The sequence below is a fragment of the Camelus dromedarius genome, chromosome 8 (assembly GCF_036321535.1).
Source record: "Camelus dromedarius isolate mCamDro1 chromosome 8, mCamDro1.pat, whole genome shotgun sequence".
NCBI classification, from domain to species: domain Eukaryota; kingdom Metazoa; phylum Chordata; class Mammalia; order Artiodactyla; family Camelidae; genus Camelus; species Camelus dromedarius.
In genome coordinates, this window is record NC_087443.1 from 9,622,775 (window position 1) to 9,644,722 (window position 21,948).

Genomic DNA, 21,948 nt, shown 5'->3' on the forward strand with positions numbered 1-21,948 from the left:
GGCTAACTAATCTCAGGGTGTTAAGCTGACGTTTTCTGAGCGGCACCAAGCCATCTTCCCTGTGGGAGGTAGGTCTTCAGCCCATGTGCTTGTTTCTAACTGAGTTCAGCTTCATGTTGGATACAAAGCAGCTTCCTGGTGTCCTAGGGAAGCAGCACAGTAAGGTGGGAAAATCAGCTTTAGCCTCCTTCTGCCCTGAGTTCAAATCCCTGCTCCAGACCCTGGTAGGTGTGATGAAAGTATTGAATTTCTCTGATCCTATGACCTTCCTCATAGGATTATTGTGAGGATCAAATTAGCATGTGCTGAATGACCAGAATGTAATAAATTCTCCACAGATGGTGGATATTATTTCTAAGGCCCCAAGGAGAGGAGATTGCTATTGCACAAATTTATTTTATAAATCAAAAATAATGTTAATAAAAATAATGGCATTATTGGAAATAGGCTAGTTTGCTCAAGAGAAATGCTTTCAGACTTTCTCATTATACCTGATTCTTTCCACATCTTTCATACTGGTTACCCACAGGCTTAAGAATGTCCTCTAGAAGCAATATATGGGGAAGAAGTTCTTTAAAATGCTACTAAAACTAACAACAGTGTTTTCCAGCTCAATTTGGAAGAATGACTATAGCCCTGGGGGAAAGGAGTTCTTATTTTACCTTTCCAATCAATTCAGTTTTATCAAAAACATGGGGAAACAAACTAGCATTCAAAAACTAGATAACTACTTTGACAAAGAAAGAAATTCAGCATTTGTCCCCTTTGAAAACAGAGCAGGGGCCCTATCCTGACATGGAGATCTCTTTATTCAGGTTCAGCTTCATGAAAACGTGTGATGTTGAAGTATCTGTGAGGATTTGTTCAGCAAATGATATTTGAGCACCAACATTGAAGGGTTCAGTAATCACAGAAAAAGAGCCTGTGTCTTAGGTCAGGTTTGAATCTGAGGGGCTCTAAAGTGAGGCATTTACAGCCAAGAATCTGAAATTCAAAATTCAAAATCGCTCAGTTCGGAGCAGCACTGCATCTCTGGGCCGGCTGTCCCCAGACCATGCCCTTGGGCCATCTCGCTCATTCTTCCACCTTTCTTTCCCTTATGAGAATTTGTCAATCTTACAATCATTTATCAATTGTCTGAGAAATGGCTCTCGTGATATAATTCATGGGACTCCAATTGGTAAGACCTGTTCCTAAAATAATATTTTTTCCCATTTTTATTTTATTTTTTTGCCTTCATTTTTGTTTATTGAGTTATAGTCAGTTTTAACGTTGTGCCAATTTCTGGTGTACAGTACAATTCTTGTCATACATGAATATACATATAATCATTTTCATATTCTTTTTAACTGTGATATTGACTATGTTTCCTGTGCTGTACAGTATAAACTTGTTTATCTATTTTATATATACCTGTCAATATCTGCAAATCTCCACCTCCCAGTTTATCCCTTCCCGCCCCACTCCCTCCAGCAACCACAAGTCTGTATTCTAGGCCTATGTGTCTGTTTCTGTTTTATATATAAGTTCATTTGTCTTCTTCTTTTTTTTTTTTTAGATTCCGTATATGAGAGATATCATACAGTATTTTTCAGTGAAAAAGGAGGAGAAATTAATATCAAAAATCTAAAATAACCAATTAGAAACCAACCACTCTGCTTGATGAATACAAATAAATGTTGGTTTTTGCAAAAGGAAAGTATTGTTTTCTATTTGGAAATAAGTGAACCCTGTCAAGACAGTAAAAAATAAGTTAATTATGAATAAGACAAAGAAATACTTTACAAAAATGTATTATAAAAAGATAATGAACAACTACATACCTATATACTGGCCATGTTAGGCTACATGAATAATTTTCTGGAAACAAAAGTTACAAAATTGAGTCTCGACGGGAGGGGATAGCTCAAGTGATAGAACGCATATTCAGGATGCACGAGGTCCTGGGTTCAATCCCCAGTACCGCTTCTAAAAATAAAATCAAGTGAATAAACCTAATTATCTCCCCCCCATAAAAAAAATTCATGGATCCAAAATTGAATCTCAAAAGGACAGAAACTTCGGACAGACCACTTTCTTAAAAGAAATGGAGAAGCTGGTCACACATCCACCTCGGGTGGCCTGAGGAGCTGATGCCTTTGAGTTGTTGGAAAGCTTGGCAACTATTTTACAAAGGTGTCTTCTCCCCACCCCGGCATCCACCAGCTTCCTCAGGATGAAACTGGGGCTTAAGTTTAAAACACACAAGTAAACATTCCTGTAGACACAGAGCTTATTTGTTTTATATGTAGTACTTTGTGTCTCTTAATCCTTTACCCCTTCTTGTTCCTTCTTCCTTCCCTCTCACCACCAGTAACAACTAGTTTGTTTCTCTATACCTGTGAGGCTGTTTTGGTTTTATTATATACGTTCACTTGTTTTATATTTCAGATTCCACATATAAGTGATAACATCCAGTATTTGTCTTCTCTGTCTGACCTATTCCTCTAAGCACAATATCCTCCAGATAATTCCATGTCATTTCAAATGGGAAAAATGTCATTCTTTTTTATGACTGAGTAGTAGTCCATCCTATATGTATAAATGCAAATAAAATAATTTATATATTACTTATTTATTTATTCATTCATTCATTCATCTATTATTGGACACTTAGATTGCTTCCATTTTTTTGGCTATTGTAAATAATTCTGTTATATATATTGAGGTGCAATTATCTTTTTGAATTGGAGTTTTTCTTTTCTTCAAACATATATCCAGGTGTGGAGTTTCTGGATCATATGAGTTTTATATTTAGGCTTTGAGGAAGCTCCATGTTTTTCCCAAAATGGCTGCAAAAATCTACATTCCCCCCAATGCTGTACAAGGTTTCCCTTTCCTCCACTTCCTCGTGAACATCTGTTACTTGTGACCTTTCTGATGATGGCCGTTCTGGCAAGTGTGAGATGATATCTTATCGAGGTTTTGATGTGCATTTCTCAGATGATTAATGATGCTGAGCATCTTTCTTGTGCCTGTGGACTATCTGTATGTCATCTTTGGAAAAATGGCTATTTAGTGTTTGTACCCATTTTTTAACGAGACGTTGTGTGCTATTGAGTTGTGTCAGTTTTTGTATATTTTGGATATTACCCCTAATCAGATCTGAACTGCAGATATTTTCTCCCATTTCATACCTCAGCTTTTCAGTGTGTGCATGGTTTCCTTGGCTGTGCAGAAGCTTTTCAACAAGATGTAGCCTCAGTTGTTAATTTTTACTTTTATTTCTTCTATTTTTTGTAGTCAGAGCCAACAATTAAAAACCAAATCTGATGTTAAGGAGCTCACTACCTATTCTTTCTTGGTGTTACATGGTTTCAGGTCTTCTATTCAAGGCTTTAATCCATTCTGACTTCTGTTTTTGGATGATGTAAGAGAGCAGTCCAGTGGGATTCTTTTGCATGTAACTGCCCAGTTGTCCACACGCTATTTATCGTAGAGACTGTCCTTTCCCCGACTCTGCATTTTAGGCTACTTTGCTGTGAATTTCTTGACCATACATGTGTGGATTTACTTCTGGGCTCTGTAGTCTATTCCATCGGTCCAAGTGCCTGTTTTTATGCCAGTACCATACTGTTTGGGTCACTACACTTGTGGCTTGCTTTCTCCTTCTCTAAATTACATGTGGAAAACCAGCAGGGGCCAGGGCTCCTGAGTAGTGCAGGGCCTTTTCTCCTGGGGTCGCCCAGGGCTGTAGAGCCCACTGGGATACCTGCTAGGCAGTTGCAGGATGCGTCATGGGAATGGGAACCTGAGGTTTTCTAGAGCCCCAGCTTCCTGCCACTTCCCAGGCAAGTCCTGGGGCCCATAAAGCCAGGCTGACATCTCCCAGGATTATGGAAAGAGCCCTGGGGGAGGAACCGAGGGCCCAGGGCAGAGCAACCTCCAGCATTTGAGGTAAACCTGAAGAAGTCACAGGTAAAGAGCTCAGTGTGCTCCCAGCCTAGGGCTTTTGAAGGTGGGGCAGGGGGTGGTCCTTGGAAGAACAGACAGAGGCCAGAGTGGCTGGACTGAAGGGAGCAAGGCCAGGTGGGCTGCTGGCAGGAGGAGGGCCTTCACGTCTGGCTGAGGATCGTGGCTTTTCCCCAAAGTGCCTCTGAGAGATTTCCTGTGTGACAGTAACAGATTTGTCTTTTAACCATCCCTCCCTTGGGTCCGAGGGAGTGAGAAAGGGAAGCAAAGAGCATGAATCCAGGACAGTGTCAGTGGTGGCCTGGACAGGGAGGGGAGGGAGATGCAGAGGGGTGATGAATGCACTTGGAGTTGGGACCCAGGAACAGGGGAGGAACTGGCTGCATGTAGGGATGAGGAATAAAGAGGGAGCAGACAGAGCCCCAGGGTCTGGTTTGAGCAGGTGGGGAGATGGAGCTACTGCATGGATGGGGGAAGGGTGGGAAGAGAGTTCCAGAAGGCACATAACCTTGGACACTTATGAGATTAGACCAATTCTGACACACTTTATTTTTACATTGACGCGTATTTGATTTACAGTGTTGTATAAGTCCGTGGTGTACAACATAATGATTCAGTTATACATGTATATATGTTCTTTCTCACATTCTTTTCCATTATAGGTTATTACAAGTTACTGGATATAGTTTCCTGTGCTGTACAGCAGGTCCTTTTTTTTTTTTTTATCAATTTTGTCTATACTGCTATGTATCTGTAATCCCACACTCCTGCTTTCTCCCTCCCCACCACCACTTTCCCCCTGGTAACCACAGATTGTTCTCTATGTCTGTGAGTCTGATTCTGTTTTGTCAATAAGGTTACTTGTATTTTTTTTTTGATTCCACGTATAAGTTATATATTTATATTTCTCTGTCTGACTTACTTCACTGAGTATGCTAATCTCTGTGTCCATTCCATTTAGCTGGAAACAACACTCTTTTACCCCCTGTAGTGACTACCTAGTATTCCGAGGTGTACGTATACCACGTCTTCGTTACCCACTCACTGTAGACAGACACTGACTGCGCTTCCACCTCTTGGCTGTCGTAAACAGAGCTGACGTGAATATTGAGCTGTATGTCTGGGAAGTCTAGAGATTATTATACTACGTGAAGTAAGTCAGACAAAGAGAAATATTATGATATAATTAATATGAGGAATCTAAACAAAGGTAAAAGTGATTCCATCTTATAATGAAGTCACTGGGAGGAACTGCTTCCCGGGGGTTTCAAGCAGGATGCGGTACTACTGGTGACAAAGAAAGACTCTGTGCCTGTTGACCTGGACTCTGGTAATACTGGGTTTGGATAAAACCTGACAGCCAACCTGACGCCTGGGGAGAGTGACTTAAGGACAGGAACATAAAGGAAGCAGCAGATGAGATTGACAAGCCTGTCTGGTGATGGCAGCCATCATCTGCCTGTCTGTCCCTGAGCCACTGTGCATCCAGCCAGCGAAGCCCAGCCTGCCATTCTGTGTGCCCCATGAAGGGGACAGTCTCCTGCCTCCAGCACTGTGGTTTTGAGTGTAGGCAGTTGAGCCAGACTGCCTATGAGTCTTTGATTCCATCTCCAGCCCCTGCTACCTGTATAACCTGAGTCATGGTGCTCTGACCTGCTATACAAGACCTCAACCCCTTTCATCAGCTTTTCTTTGGAAATTAGAAACCCTCAGGCCTCAGGATGCTCTTGCCTAACCCTCCCAAGTGCTGGCAGTTTTCTGCTGGCCACACAGAGAGTGAGCACTGGCTTATAAGCCTAAAAACACAACACACACACACAGAGACACACAGACACACAGACACATACACACGAAGATTGACATTAAATATGTGCCATGGGGTGGGATCAAGAGAAAAACAGACACAGAGGAGGAAATAAGAGGAAGAAACGGTACTGGAGTCATCATCTAAAGGTGAGACCACTCCTACACTTTTCAGGTCTTATCTGACAAGTGCCTGAGGATGTCCCTAGAAGTACCGTGTAGAATCCCCCCCACTGTGCAGGGGGGGAGACACACAGGCCTGGACAGACACCAGGACTTATCCAGGATGGAGAACAGGTAAGGAGGAGGAACTGAGTCTGGAAGCCAGTGCGTCCCCTCACAGCTGCACACAGAGCCTCCCCGGGAGCCGTGGAGAGGGTGGGGCTGCTGTAACTGTGGAAGAGGTGGGTCTGTGTGGAGAAGGGGGTGAGCAGAGGGCTGTGTGTGGAGGTGTTGTCTGAGGAGGGGGTTCCAGGAAGTGGACCCCAGGAAGTGACGTCACTTCCTTGATAACAGACCCCAACAGAATTGGAACCCAGTAACCAGGCACCCACATTCTAGTGACGGCCCCTGAGCCAGCTCACTTGGCTGGAGGACAGTTCACAGAGAAACATGTTCTCCTTCTGTGTCCTGAACTCCTGGGCTTCACCTTCAGGAAAACCTGGCATGACAGGTGTCTCAGAGGTTGTAGGTTTTGGTTCAGCCAGCAACCAGGCCACCTCTGGACTTTAACCAGGAGGTCACCTAAGGTAAAAAATGTGGCCTGGAGCAGGCCAATCTGGGCCCAGCCTCCTCTGGGAGCCCTCCCTGGGCAGGCCCACTTCCCCTCATCTGCATGTGGGGGAAGGGGGACTTGAGGGGAGGTGTCCCCTCTGGGCAGGAACAGGCTGTTGAGCACTTGGTAACCTGGTGGTCCTGTCATGGCCACACCCAAGGACAGGTCTGACTGGGGAGAAAGAGGAATCCTGAGGGACATCTTACATGTGCCAGTGGGAATCCAAGGGCTTCAGGTTGTCAGCTTTTTTGTCACTAATGTAGATCTGCGCAGAGTGGTATGTGTGAGTCTGGTGTGGAGATGTCCTGTGGATCTGAGAACCAGCCGAGACATTCAGAAAGGGCTCTGAGGTTTCTGCCTGGCTGCTGGGGACTGTGTTTGCAGGACTCCACACAGGAGATCACGCAGGACCTTGTTCATGGAGTCCCCTGCTCCATCTGCTCGTAAGAGTGGCAGCGGTCCCAAGACACCAACAGAACCCAGGACGGGCTCAGGGTGAGTGCAAGCAAGGAGACTCTACACCCTGGAAGCCCTGGGTCCAAGAACTGCCCTCCACCTCTCCTGGTCTCCCTCTTGAGACCTGCTGGCAAAGGAACCTGATTCCCCATCTCTCCCACCCGCCCTCACAGCCCAGGCCCTGCCTTAGCCAGATGCAAAGTCAACGTCCACATATTAGAATCTCTGAAAGAGCCTTTGATAGAATTTCAGTTCATGTTACGTCAAGGGTGTTTCTGTGTTTCTGTACAGATGTTCATGTTTTCCTTCCATCCCCACGTGTCCATGTTGGACTGACAATCCTGATCCCACACACTCCGGGATCAGCCTCTGGGTTCTCAGCTCTAAAATGAGATGCTTTGATAGCAGTCGAGGGGATGATGTAGTTAATAGAGGGAGGTGCTGTCAACACTGGGCTGACACAATGACCTGAGAAACTGATGCACTTGATCATCACCCACTGACACTTTTCCTGGTGATGCTGAGAACCTTTATTCTGCCGCGAGTGTTCTTGTCCGACCTCTTGGCACAAGTCCCTGAGGCCTGTGGATTCAATCTGAGCTCCAGCCCTAAACCCCATGGTGGTCCATGGTGTTGCCTCTGACTCATGTCTCTCCTCTGTTCCACCCCAGGGGGAAGATGTGTCAACAGGGAGCAGGAATGAGGACTGCATGGTGTGGAGCATCCAGAGAGACAGACTGGAGATGCTTGTGGCAAACCTGGTGCCTGCTGCCCTGGGAAGCAACCCCTCCTTCCTACACACATTCCTGGGCACCTATAGAGCTTTGGCCACTGCCTAGAAGGTGCTAAACCTTCTATTCCAAAGGTGAGCACTCTGCCCTCATGGGACATTGGTGATTCAGCCACATACTAGTGGTGAGATGTGGGAATGTCACTCCACCAACGTGAACCTCAGTTTGTCACTGTGCACCCTCGGGTGAGAGAGCATCAGGCCCTAGGATGATACTAGGAACAGAGAGGGCCCTTCACAGAAAGTGCTTTCTGGGGCCCTGGCCCCTGGAAAGGTCAGCGGAAGGGGCTGTGGTTGTGCTAACTGGTCATCTCCTCCTGCCCTTGAGGCAGCCTCTGCCTCCTGCATCACTGAATGTGGCCTTGGGTTAAAATGTTTTCCTATTTCAAGTGTAACTCATGATTCCATTAGCTGCCCCTGTCCTAGGTCAGTGAGAGCAGGGATCCCTGGGAGGGAGAAGTGGGGTCCTAGGCCCACTCAGCTCTGTGTGGTGGGATTGGTTGGGCTCACTCATTCCTCAGGTATATAGGAAGGCCCACCAGGGACAGGCACATTTATGGGAACAACAATCATTTAACGCACTGAGCTGACAACAGCCCTGCCCTCCAGGGCTTCCATACTCCCGGGAATCACACTGTCACACTAGACATCACATCCAGGTCATGTGCTCAGGACAGTCCATGTGACACAGTCCTGGCCTCCTCTAGATATGGATACATCCTCCCTTACACTGGTGAGGATGGACCCCTGTATGAGCTGAAATGGGGAGTTTCTTTGATTGAAGAGAGGGGCTCCCTTGCCTAAGTAAGTGTGGAGCTGTGGACTGTGTTGATAAGTTTGGGGGGGCAAACCCTGAATCCCACACAGCCTATGGTTTTGGCTTGAGAGTAGAAGTCTTGGGGCTTCTTCTGGCAGAGAGGAAAGGAGACACAGAGAGCTGTGGTGCTGTGAGGGGCATCTGGGAGGTCAGAGGGCAGAATCAGCCCCTAAGTGAACCCACAGCCATCCCCTCTCCATCCCAGGCCTGCCCCCACCCCCTTCCTGGGACCCAGAACACAAAGGGTGGAGAGCATCCTGCCCACCCTCTGGTGGAGCCTCAATGGTGGGGACTCAGCTGGTGCTCAGGGGACCCAGTGAGCCTCAGGGGACAGCTGAGTCCACCCTTTGGGAGGTGAGTGGCAGGGACAGGAGGGGACCCAGGCAGGGTCCCTGGAGGATTAGGCAGCAGGCAGGTGCAGGAGCTAAAGTCTGGGGTGTGAGGAGGCCCACGGGAAGCCTGGGAGGCAGACACAGCCTGTCTGTTCCCTCCTGGATCGGACACTCATAGAGCAGCTCCTGTGTTCCCAAGACGGCAGTGCCCAGAGCATACAGCCTGCCTGTCCTCACAGAGGTGCCGTCCAGTGGGGAGGGGCTGGGGGGACAGAGCAGTGTGACAGGCGTCCCTGAAAAGGGGAGAAGTGGTCAAACCACAGATAAAGGGAAGTCCCTTCAGAAGGCTTGTAGCAGCCCCTCCTCTGAGTCCAGGCCCTCCTCTGCACAGACTGCCAGGTGAGATGGGACATGGAGCAGAGCCGGCCTCTGGATGGGCAGGAGCCAAGGGCAGAGTGGCCATGTCCCTGCAGGGCTGCCATGCAAGCACAGCATGGGAGGCAAGGCCAGGCCTGTCACTCTGCTTCCCCACTATCACCCCCAGGGCCATGTCCTCCGTCCTGTGCACCTGGCTGCGCCAGTGCCCAGAGGATTTCCACCAGCCCCCAGAATTTCCCTGCCTGAAGATGGTACTGGCTTATGCAGAGCTGAGCATACCTGGCTCAGACCTGGAGCACCAGGCCCATTTTCTGGCACAGCTGGAGCTCCCAGAGGCAGAGGATGATGGTGGGGACCATGCAGGGTGGGTGATGGGGTGAGTCAGGACGGGAAAGCACTGGACCCCACAGAGCAGAGCCTCCTGAGGCTGGAACTGGCCCAGGAGCAATGCGGAGCCTCAGACCATTTGCCCTGGACTGCATCTGAGAATGCTTCTTGGGCATGGGCTCTTGGACTGAGGCTTCACTGCCTGGCAGTGAGGACTTGCCTGTTTTGGGGAGAAACATGGAAAAGCAGTCCTATTGATGACAGTTTCCCGTCTTAGAGCTACAGCAGCAGCTCAGAGCAAGCTCTGGAAGCACCTGGAGACCTAAAGCCTGCTGCACGTCTCCTGCCCAGGACAGCTCCAGAGCCAGAGCCTGCTCCTGCCCCAGCTCTCATTTAAGTTCAAAGCCAGGAAAAGCACCTGCACAGGCTCCAATTCTAGAGGAGGTTCAGGCAACAGCTATCCTCCATCTCAGAGCCCGAAACATCAGGAAAAGCTGCTCGAGCACTTCCTCTACCACCTCAGCCAGCTGCCTGCCCGGCCTCACATCCAGAGCCTCAGCCAACCTCAGCAAGAGCTCCCCCACCGGCCCTGGGGCGCCATTGTGCTTTGGCCCAGCTGTGACCCCACAGGGTTATCCAGTTCTAGATCAGAGACCACAACACACCCAGTTCTCCTGGTTACTCAGGTGCTAGAGCCAGGTCCTCCCCGGATACACCTAGAGCTGCTACCCGATCAGCAAGGAGCTCCAGCACGCGCAGTGCCTTCAGGGCCGGGGGCTGAGCTGCCCCGGGTGCCAGCAGCAGCACTGGAGACGTCCTTCCCCTTCCCTGTAATTCCTTATTTAAAAAAAATAAATTTGTTCTCTTACATACACTAAATTATTTATTCTATGATATACAGTTACTTTCAAGTTTAATTTTTTGATTATTTTATATTGTACGTGTACTTGGCATTAAGTACATTCACAATGTTACATAACCCCCTTTAATATCTATTCCAGAACATTTTGATCAAAGGAAAGTGCTGTAAGTATGAGTCAGGCTCTGCTGCCTCCCCTCCCCTTCAGTGCTGGCACACCCACTGTGCCTGATGTGGCTGTGAATTTACAAGCCCTGGTTATTCTTACTGGTGATATCATATTACAGTAGCCTGTTGTGTCTGGCTGAGTAATGTATGAGAAGACTGATTATCATGGGGTTTTTTGCTTTAAATATAAATTTTAAATATTAAAAATAAGGTGTGTCACCAAATTAAAGACAAGGCCTTGGATGTGTTCCCTCCAGCGGAATTTCCTAGCTGCAGCAGCGGCTCCCACTTGAGCTCATATGAGCAGAAACAGTTGTAACAAAACATATCAGGTGCTCAAGGAAACTACGTGAAGGCCAGAGCTTCAGGTCAGGAGCTTCAGAGCTGAGCACAGGCCCTTCCACCCCTCAGGCTCCCCCAGCAGTGACTCCCTGCCTTGTTCCTGGTCCAGAACCCCCATGGCTAACATCCTGTCATTCAGCTTCTGCAGGGGAAGGGACTCTGCCTTTTGCCCAAAAGCACAAGTGGCGAGGAAGGAGGGCCAACATGTCCATCAAAGTAAGGTCAAGGGGGTCCCATGGTCTGAGTTAGTGAGACCACGGTCAGTGACCTCCCTCCTCGCCGCCCAGAGATGGAGCCCCCGGTGCAGAGAACATAGGTCCTCACAAAGGAAATTCCAAGGTCTCCCAAGAGGGGGAAAAACAGAAGCCCTTGTTTAAATTGGGAGCAGATGAAGCAGAGATTCAAGGGCCCAGGGGAAGGCCTGCTTGGGCTGAGGCTCTACCCTGAGGCTTAGGAGCACAGGCTCTGGGTTGGTTTGTAGGATGTTACTAAGAATCATCATTCCAGAGTCTCTATGTAAAACCAAATTTGCCCCTAGAAAACACATTCAGTACAGATCCCTGAACATCCCTTTTCTACCTTAGACCCTGTAGAAGGTTGAGATGTTGTGTAGCTCATAAGTAGAGAGAGTGATAGGGGATGTGGTGTCAGAGTCAGGGCAGCTCAGGTTGTCTGACTTGGCCAGACGGGACCACTCTCATTGGATGCCGATATTTCCCTAATAGAGCAGAAACCCCAGAATACCACAGGCGTAGAGTGGTAAGGTTTTTCCTTTCTCATGGAAAAGAACTACAAGTGTAGAGAGTTCATACTGTCAACAGCACACCACAGTAGTCAGCCATTATCCATCTTTCAGACCCTTTCAGTATCTTTAGCTGGTGTCCATCCTCAAGGCTGTCTCTTGGTCCAAAATGGCTGCTGGAGCACCAACCTTGTCCAGTCCCCGTGTCTTTACCTCTGAGGCAGGAATGAGGAAAGAGGAAGGGTCAAAGGGCCAACTCAGCTGCATCTACTCTATCTAAACAGTCTCCCCAAAACCCACACAGCCCACTCGATCCTTTTGCTCACTTCTAATCTGCCTGACGTTCATCTGGCCACTTTCAGCTACAAGAGACCTTAGGAAGTTAACCATTGATTTGGAGAATTTGTCCTCATTTAGATGACTTTTCTCTTCTTAAGTAAAAAAACTAATGAAAGCCATGTGGTGATGACCTGGGCTGTTTGCTTACACTAAACACCAAGAAGAAGGGGAGGAGATGGAGTGATTTTCAGATGAGTTGGGTTTCGTTTACCCACCACAGAGGCCCTCTGCTTGGTGTCTCTTCATTCCCAGGGGAATTAGAGATGCAGTTTCTAACCAGGATTTTCTTGTGGCAAAGATGCTTTCATTTCCCAGGCAGGCGATTGGATCTACAGTGGGGTTTTCATCTGCCTGTTCCTTAGAAGCAGCTCAGAGAAGATCCTCTTCTGTTCTCTAATGAGGTGGGCAGAGGTGGAGGAATAGGAACTTGGGGAAGCAGTATGTCAAAAAAACTGGATCAAAAATTGAGATCTGCCAAAAAAAAAAAAAAAAAAACTCTGTCATCAAAAATTAGGCGTATTGGACACCCACACTTTCAGCCTAGAAGTACATAGGACATCAAGGTGATTATTAGTAAAAATAGTTCACATCCAATAAAACTCCACATGGTCAAATGCATTACTCACTGATGACGCAAGGAAAATGTACTACTGAACAATTTTGGTACCTGCTGTTTGACTCAGGTCAGTTGACGGGATCCAAATAATGTTCACTAAGGAAATCTTACAAAGGCAGACTGTAGTCATTAAATTATGTTTTGGACAAGAAATCTTACCACGTATTTCTTTTACATTTGATCCCAAGTGAAATACTTTCAGTAAATGAAAAATAAACATGGCTATCCCTGCGGCAGTCCTGAGGCTGGGAGCCGCCCCCAGCCCCCCACCCCCCCCCAGGAGCCAGTGCGCAGGCGTGAGCAGAGGCAGGTGTGAGGGCTGCGGGGAAGGGGATTCACCCCTGAACTGTGTGGGTGCCTGGGAGGCCCGGGATCGTGACAAGGAAGTTGAAGATTGAGTGGGTCACTGACTATGTGACCCTCCCGGCGGCCGGGGAGTAGCACAGAGGCTGGTAAGTGCAGCTCTGCCTGTCGCTCCTCCCCGCCCGCCTGCGCGCCAGCAAGGGGCCCGAGTCTCCAGCTGCCAGGCCTCGATCCTACCCCGGTCCTCGGCTCCGGGGCCGCCGCTACCAGTCGCAGCCGCTCCGCTGTCGGCAGCGTAAGGCCGTTGGGCTCGGGCCACGAAGGCGTGTGTTGAGTGGAGGGCGTCCCTCCTGCGCGCGCCCCGGGCCCACAGGGCAGCGGGGCCGTCCCTTCGGGAGCCTGCGTTGGGGGACGGGGCGGGGCGGGACCTGGCCTGGGGCTGCGGGGCCCGGACTCGGCCACTTGCCCCGAGGCTCGCGGGCTCTGGACCAGGCGGCCGCCCGAGAGGATCCACAAAGTCGGGGCCGCGGGGCTCAAGTCTCCCCTCGAAGTGTCCAGAGCTGTGATGTTGCCTTTGGATTCTGGTTGCGCATAGATGGTGGGTGCGGAAACCACATGATGTCCCTGGACCACCAGCCGCCTGGAGAGTGTATTCAGATAGCACTTCTTAAAAGACTTAAGGGGTAGGATCAGATCCAAAAGGCTCCAGGTTACCTTTGAGCATTTTCCCACTTTATTGACAGAAATGACAATTACTGAGTCCCAGAGCGCCTCCTGGAGGGCAAGTTGTGACATACTAACATCTATCCAAAATTAGAAAGACATGGCCATTTTGACATTTTTGCATCTCGAGGGCCTTTTGAACAGTGTGTATGTGTGTGTTTCCTGTTGGTGGTACTCTTTTTCAGCAACAGGCCATCTTTTGGAGAAGCAAGTTTACTCTAAGTTCAATGAGCATTTTGAGCAGTTATCATAGACACTCAAATATTTGAAAATTCAAATTAAAAGGCTTGGTGGCTTTTTGTTTTGGGGGGTCCTGTGATAAATTTTGCACGATGAAGGGAAGCCTATGGAAGCAGGAGAAATGCTTATTTCATGACACTCTGCTATGCACTGTTGCAATTTTGAGTATCTAATTGCAGTTGAATCTCAGGTTGGCTCCAGCAAATGAGTATGCTTTTAGAATACTTTGTTGTTTGTCCTCTGGATTTTTATGTGCTATTTTTTTGGTACAAACATGCCTCGTTAGCAGGCTTCAAATCATAATAGAAGGTTGTTAAAACAAGGGATCACTGTAATTTACAATGGTTTGTAAGATAGTCTTTATTAAAATTTTTTCTTGATGCACCAAATTTTCTACACAAAACACTCAGAAATGACTTAAAAAAAAAAACCTACTACCCTTTGTCTCTGTTAGTGAGGCAGCCAGCACATCATCTCACTGTTGAAGACAATGACCTGCGACTGAAAGATGGAGATGGAGTACAGAAGAGTCTCCTGACCTAGAAGTGGCCATGGCCTGTATCCACCAAGAGGTCGCTCCCAGTCAATGAGTCTTTCCCAGGCAGCATGGGATTTTAATTACTGTCGTCTCGGTGTAGTGAATTTTTGACAGAGGCATTTGCCAGTGATTGTGTTTTATGAAAGAGCCCTGCCTGTGAGGACCTAAGAGAGGCAGAGACATGTTCATCAGGCATCAACCACAGCAAAGATGAGGCAAGAAGAGTAAAAGAGAGCAAATTAAAGGGGAGAGAGAGAAGAACAGAGACACTGTGACAAAGACAGAGACTGACAGGGAAAAAAAGAGACAAAGACAGGTGTAAGGAGAGACTCAGAGATCAAGACAAAAATACCAGCAAGGAAACTGCCGGGGCTGACAGTGAGAGGAAGGTGGAGAGACAGGGTTTGTTAGCCAGCTCATCCTGGCCTTGGGAAGGCCAGCACTGTCTCCCCAGTCCTGGGTACAGGGAAGATGACTGCAGGAGAAATGATTCCTTTCTTTGACTGCAGATGGTGTGTTTTCTGGAATTCTGTGTTCTTATTCAGAGAGAAAAGTATTGTTCTTCAGATAGTCTAGAAACACCACCAGGGGACAGCTGGAGCCTACCCCAGACTGCAGCGTGGTACCAGCACAGGTCTTTCTAATGCCACCTGCTTCTTGGTCTTTCTAGGTGCTTTGGTGAGTCTCCTGATATCAGGATGTCATTGCTTTAAATAATGTCCTGAATTGTACTGGAGCTGTTTTTGTTGGGACTTGGAGTCCTGAGAGGGTACTGGTACATTTCCTAGGCAGGGACCTAGGGGGAATATTGAAAGGAAGTGGGTTGGCTGTCCTTTTTCAATATTAGGCTTAAACTGGGAAGATTATGTACATTTGGTCTGAACAAACACTTTGCTGGTGACATGAGGGACTGAGTGTGCTCATCTCTGAAGAAAAGGAATCTGCTTTTTCGGGTCACAAGATGTCCTCTGGCAACTGAGAACCCAGTGGAATGTCTGTGGATCTGTCTTCTTGATGGGTAGTGTTTCTGCAGGGGATCCCACTATAGCAATTCTGTCAATTCTGCCGGACAGTGGGCACCGTAAGGCCGATCACCTAGTGCTCCAAATCCCCCCAGCCGTTCCTGCTGGAGAGGGACAGATGAGAGAGTCCAACAGACCCAAGAAGAACTCCTTAGGGAGCTAGACTCAGAAGCAGCACACTTTGGATCCATCACTAGGCCCTCAGAAGGTTGTTCAGATCATAGCTGATTTAGGATACCAAGTTAATGATGGGAAACTGTAGCTCAAAAGCTGAACAGCTCCTGGAGAGGCAGCCACTTGTTGGATCTCTGGCTGGCTTCTTCTCTTGCCAATGCTGGCAAGAACTCAACTCTGAAATGCCAGGATGGAGCTCTTTCGACATCCCAAAACTGTAGAGAAAGCTGACTTGATCAGACATCTTTTCAAAATGCTGACCCTGAGAGAAGAAAACTAATCCTAGGAGAAAAATTGAAGTTATAGCTCTTATCGTGTCCTTGAAATATATACACAGCCCCCATCACCTAAGACTACACACTTGGCTTAATTAGCAGAACCTGAAAGTGAAAACAAAAAAAGAGGCTTTTTGAATTGTTTTTTCTTTTTATTGAGTTATAGTCAGTTTACAATGCTGTGTCAATTTCTGGTGTACAGCACAATTTTTCAGTCATAAATTAATATACATATATCCATTTTCATGTTCTTTTTCACCAAGAGCTATTAGAAGATCTTAAATATATTTCCCTGTGCTACACAGTATAAGCTTGTTTATCTAGTTTATATATACCTCTCAGTATCTACACATCTCAAACTCCCAGTCTGTCCCTCCTACACCCCTCCCCCATGGCAACCACAGTTTGCATTCTATGTCTGTGAGTCTGTTTCTGTTTTGTATTTTAGTTTACTTGTCTTCTTCTTCTTTTTTTTTTTTAGATTCCACATATGAGTGATAATCATATGATATTTTTCTTTCTCTATCTGGTTTACTTCATTTAGAATGACATTCTCCAGGGAACCCATATTACAGCAAATGGCATTATGTTGTCATTTTTATGACTGAATAGCATTCCACTGTATAAATATACTACATCTTCTTTGTCCAGTCATCTGTAAGTGGACATTTAGGTTGTTTCCATGTCTCAGCTATTGTAAATAGTGCTGCTATTAACATTGGGGTGCAGGTGTCTTTTTGAATTAGGGTTCCACCTGGATATATGCCCAGAAGTGGGATTGCTGGGTCATATGGTAAGTCTATTCCTAGTCTTTTGAGGAATCCCCATACCGTTTTCCACAGTGGCTGCACCAAACTGCATTTCCACCAGCAGTGTAGGAGGGTTCCCTTTTCTTGACACCTTCTCTAGCATCCATTATCTGTGGACTTTTGAATGACGGCCATCCTGACTGGTGTGAAGTGATACCTCACTGTAGTTTTGATTTGCATTTCTCTGATAATTAGTGATATTGATCATCTTTTCATGCGCCTCTTGATCATTCATGTCTTCCTTGGAGAATTGCTTGTTTAGGTCTTCTGCCCATTTTTGGATTGGGTTGGTTTTTTTTTTTCTTACTAAGTCATATGAACTTTTTATATCTGGAGATCAAGCCCTTGTCAGTTTCACCCATTGCAAATATTTTCTCCCATTCCAAAAGATATCATTTTGTTTTGCTTATTATTTCCTTTGCTGTGCAAAATCTTGTAAGTTTAATTAGGTCCCATGTGCTTATTTTTGCTTTTATTTCTATTGCTTGGGTAGACTGCCCTAGGAGAACATTGCTGAGATAAATGTGACATAACGTTTTGCCTGTGTTTTCTTCTAGGAGGTTTATTGTGTCTTGTCTTATTTTTAAGTCTTTAACCCATTTTGAGTTTATTTTTGTGTAGTGTGACAGAGTGTTCTAACTTCATTGATTTACATTCTGCTGTCCAGTTTTCCGAACACCATTTGCTGAAGAGACTGTCTTTATTCCATTGCCTCCTTTGTCAAAGATTAATTGACCAAAAGTCTGTGGGTTCATTTCTGGGCTCTCTGTTCTGTTCCATTGATCCATATGTTTGTTTCTCAGGAGTGCCAAAGGGACTCTTCTCCCTTGAACAGGAATTAGACTTGTGAGAAGAGGGACAAATCATGAGATTTCACACCACCTCACTAGGATGAGGGGTGATCACCTATGGGAGCCTGGGCGACTGCTGGCCTGAGAAGGGAAGCCACACAGACAGTAAAGAACAGCTTTTATTCTCAGGGATGCCACAGGAATTTTTCTCCCCTGAACCAAGGACTTAAGTCTTGTGAGAAAAGGTGCAAATCTTGCAAGATTTGACTCCAACTAAAGAGGATTCAGGGTGATCACCTGAGAGAAACTGGGCTACAGCTGGCCTGAGAAGTGAAGGCATACAGACAGGAAAGGAAAGCTTTAACACTCAGGAGAGCCAAAGGGATTCCTCTTGCTTGAGTAGGGGACTCAGGCTCTCGAGAAAAGGGGCAGCTCTCCTGAGACAGCTGGGGCTTCTGAGAGGATGTGTGCTCACTGAGATGAGTCAGACTGGATTCACGATCATGTGAGAAGAAAATGCATCCTTACAAAGATAGGTGCTGTCTCCGGAGCTATGAGTAACACCATCTGGTGATGGAGCCCTTTCATCCCTTCAGAAGAAGAACCAACCTGATTTCCAATAAGGGGAATGATTTTGTGCCAAAGGAGAGGCCTGAATTCAGCAAGAAGAGGAGCAAATCTCACGAGACATGGCTTAACCTTAAGAGGTTTCAGGATGACCACCTGAGAGAGGCTGCGATACAGCGCGCACGAGAAGGGAAGATACACAGACAGTAAAGAAAAGCTTTTATTCTCCGGAGGGCCAAGGGATTACTCCCCCCTGAACAGGGGACTGGGTCTAGTGAGAAAAGGGGAAAATCTCGTGAAATTGCTGAGGCTTCTGTGAGACGATATGTGTTTACTGAGCCAAGGGAAGCTGGATTCATGCTCCTCTAAGTGCAAAACTCATCCTTATAGAGGATAGGATTAGGTCTTGGGAGTGAAAAAGGGCACCATCTGAAGATGGAGTCCGTTCTTCCCTCCAAATAAAGGACAGGCCTCATTTCCAATAAGGGACGTGACTTTCCCATATAGGAGCAGCAAGAATCCGTGTAAAAAGTGGCAACTCTCATGAGACTTGGCCCCACCTGAAGAGGATTCTTGGTGATCACCTGAGAGAGGCTGGGCTACTCCTCGCCTGGGTAGGTAAGGAATACAGACAGTAAAGAAAAGCTTTCATTCTAAGAGTGCCAAAGGGAGTTATCTCCCATGATCTGGAGACTTACTCTCTTGAGAAAACTGGGGCCTCTCTCAAGATCTGGCTCCACATGATTAGGATTATTGGGGATCACCTGTCACAGACTGGGCTACTGCTCGCCTGAGAGGGCCAGCCATACAGAATGTAAAGAAATGCTATTATTCTCAAAAGGGCAGAAGGGATTCTCTCCCCAGATCAGGGGACACAGTCTCAGGAGAACAAGGGGCAAATCTCACGAGGTTTGTTCCACCTAAAGATTATTCTTGGTGATCATCTGAGAGGCTAATTCTGGCCTGAGAAAGGAAGTCATACAGAGAGTGAAGTAAAGCTTTTATTCTCAGTGGCTCAAAAAGGTTTCTCTCTTCTGAACAGAAGACTCAGTCTTGAGAGAAAAGTGGAAAAACTCATGCAATTTTGCTCCACCTGATTAAGATTAGGGGCGATCACCTGTGAGATGCTGGGCTGCTTTTTGCTTGAGGAGGGACGCCATACAGACAGTAAAGAAAATATTTTATTCTCAGGCAGGCCAAAGGGAATTTTCTCCCCTGTACAGAGGACTTAGTCTCATGAGGAAAGGGGCAAATCTCAGGAGATTTAGCTCCACTTGAAGATGATTCAGTGTCATAACCTAAGAGAGGCTGGGCTACTGCTCAGCTGACACTTTCCACCGCCGCCACTGAAACCTATGCACTCCTCTCCACAAAAGAGGCACATCAGTGTCACCCATGGCTCTGTGACTTTTTTTCTGTCTGCCAGATTCTGTCAACCTGCCAGGCCTTAAGAGAATGCAATACACCACCCCTCCCCTATCTCTTAAAATGTAGAAAGCTCTTGATTTCCTCTACATGAAACCTCTTTTTAATGCCTTGATTGATTTAGAAAATGCCACAAAACGTGGAGAAGACAATGACGATCGCTTCTGACACCATCTCCATGTTCTCCCCCGCCCTCCTGCAGCTAAAAGCTGCCACGTGGCCCTCTCTGAAAAACTATCTTGGCTGAAGCTCTGATCCTGGATGATAAAAAGATAAAGACCCCAGGAGAAAGACTTTTCCCTTCCCACTTCCCCATTCTTCCTTCAGACCTGGAATGTGGACAGCAGATCCAGAAGAGGCTGTGATGTGACCTTGAGGAGCCAAGCAGAGACTGACAGCCTCACCCCAGGTGGCAGTGCTGCCAGATGACAGTGGTCGGCTTTCTCAGCCCCGGACACAGGACACACGAGACAGTTCAACCGTTGACTAGTTCAGCTCCTGCAGTAAAGTTTTCAGTTATTAGTAACACAAATGCTAACTGTTAACCACCAACATGAATCGACTGTTTATCTTATGATGTTTCTCTTCCTATCATTTTCTCTATTCATTTTTAAATACAAGCTGACAAAAGGATCATACATGAAATTATTTTATTTTTCATTTGTTTATTATCTGTCTCCCCATAGAGGGATAAGACTCACGAAAAGAAAGATAGGGTGTATCTCATTTATGATTTTATGTCCTTTACCCAGGACAACGCCTGACACATCTCAATGTTCAATAAATGTTAGTTAAAGTTAAACCAATGAATTAATTAGTAAGTAAATGAACATTTTAATGTGAGCCCTTTCCTGGCTGTGAATTTATTTTCTGTTATCTTTATTTTTTTCCCCTGATGACAGTTCTCTCCCATGCACATGTCATTAGTTATTTAACCAGTCATTTGCTGATGGACTTTTTTTATGCCACTATAAAAGTACTCATATGTGCATTTTGGGTCTTATGCAATTATTTTTATGATAAATGACTAGAAAGGAATACATGATTTAAATATTTTAATACATATTTCCAAAATGGTCTTTGAAAGCAGTTTTTTAGAACCAATTAATATTTCCAAGAGAAAATCATGACTGTTTCTCTGCATCTCCACCAACATTAAGTGTTATTAATTTCTAAAGTTTTTCATTTTGGTAATTTGGTAAGAACAATTATGTCTCAAAGTTGTTTAAATGTGCATTTCTGGATCGCTGGAGTCACAGAGTGTTCTTTTGCCAGTCCACGGCTCTTTTGCAGGGCTTTTCAGGTCCTAAGCTTCTAAGGAGGTGGGGGGAACCTGCATCTGCCATGGTCTATTGGAGGTGTGTGACCACGGATGGTTAAAATGGGGTTGGCCGGTGTTCAAGGCCCTCAAGGAATTGTAGGGGAGGAAGCCAAGGGCTAGACCCCTGAAGCCCCTGAGATTCCAGGACTAGAACCACTGAGCTGGGACTCTTCTTTACTGGAAGCTGGACCACTTCCCTTGTTCCTTGCAAAGGGCCATGTTGGGACAGACACTTGTTCTGGTGTGAGGTTCAGGCCCTAGTGGCAGGAACTTGGGTAGCCCCAGATGGAGCTAAGACTGCTGCTGGGGGCTGGCGTGGGCCAGGGGAAGTTGATGTCAGGCCCTGAGCTACCTAGAAGGCTGTTAAGAACTTCTGTGAAGCCCAAGCAGGGTTAGAAGATAATGAAGGAGAAAGGGAGGGCCATTCCAGGAAACAGAGGAAAAGGCACTGAGGCTCTTCAAGAATGAGGTGCGCTCATGCCCAGATCAGCCCTGTCTTCAGGACCACACAGCCAGCCACAGCCTGGAGCAGAGACCCCTGTGCACATACTCATGGTCACACTCTACATCAGCAAGTTACATGTCCAGAAACACAACCCCCCACACCCCATTTCCCCACTCCCCTAACACCCCCCCAAACCCCATCAGATGACATCACCTCCCAGCCCAGCCCACTCCCTAAAGAAGGCCATGGTGGAAGTTGTTAAAACATCTCCTGCCTCCACCCTACACCCTAAGCCAAGCCCTGCAACACAGTTGTTCCCATTTTACAGATGAGGAGATTGTGCACCAAGTCAAGGCCATTTTCTAGTGCCTCCAGGCTGCACAAAGGGCAGAGAAAGAGCTACAGGAGCTCCACAGGGTTGGGAGCCTCCTGAAGGAGGATGCCAGGAGCTGTGCTGGCAGATACAACCATCTCCAGCCACCCATGCCCAGCATGCCAGGCCAGAGGGGATCCTGCCAGGGACACAGATGCAGACTTCCCAGGCTGGACCTACTGCTCTGTGCAGGGACAGCATGGTGCAATGCTGCCCTATGCTGGCAGCCTGGGATCAGGCCCTGTTA

General features: G+C 46.9%; 2 long non-coding RNA genes across 8 annotated transcripts in view; one reads left to right on the forward strand and one right to left on the reverse strand.

Moving 5' to 3' along the window:
* The first annotated feature begins 6,708 nt into the window (after nucleotides 1-6,708).
* On the forward strand, nucleotides 6,709-10,493 carry LOC116152131 (uncharacterized). The gene is made up of 3 exons (XR_010381862.1): nucleotides 6,709-7,024; nucleotides 7,657-7,850; nucleotides 9,907-10,493. It is a non-coding gene; the product is annotated as an uncharacterized LOC116152131 (long non-coding RNA).
* Nucleotides 10,494-10,633: 140 nt separating this feature from the next.
* The window catches only part of LOC135321790 (uncharacterized), a 57,623-nt gene continuing 46,308 nt past the window's right edge, over nucleotides 10,634-21,948 (reverse strand). For 6 of the 7 annotated variants that reach the window (XR_010381855.1, XR_010381858.1, XR_010381856.1 and 3 more), the window contains 2 exons: nucleotides 19,892-20,060; nucleotides 15,933-17,605 (listed from right to left, as the gene is read on the reverse strand). This is a non-coding gene — a long non-coding RNA (uncharacterized LOC135321790). Of the gene's footprint in view, nucleotides 12,551-15,932; nucleotides 17,606-19,891; nucleotides 20,061-21,948 lie in introns of those variants that run through there. The other variant, XR_010381861.1, reaches the window with a different exon arrangement.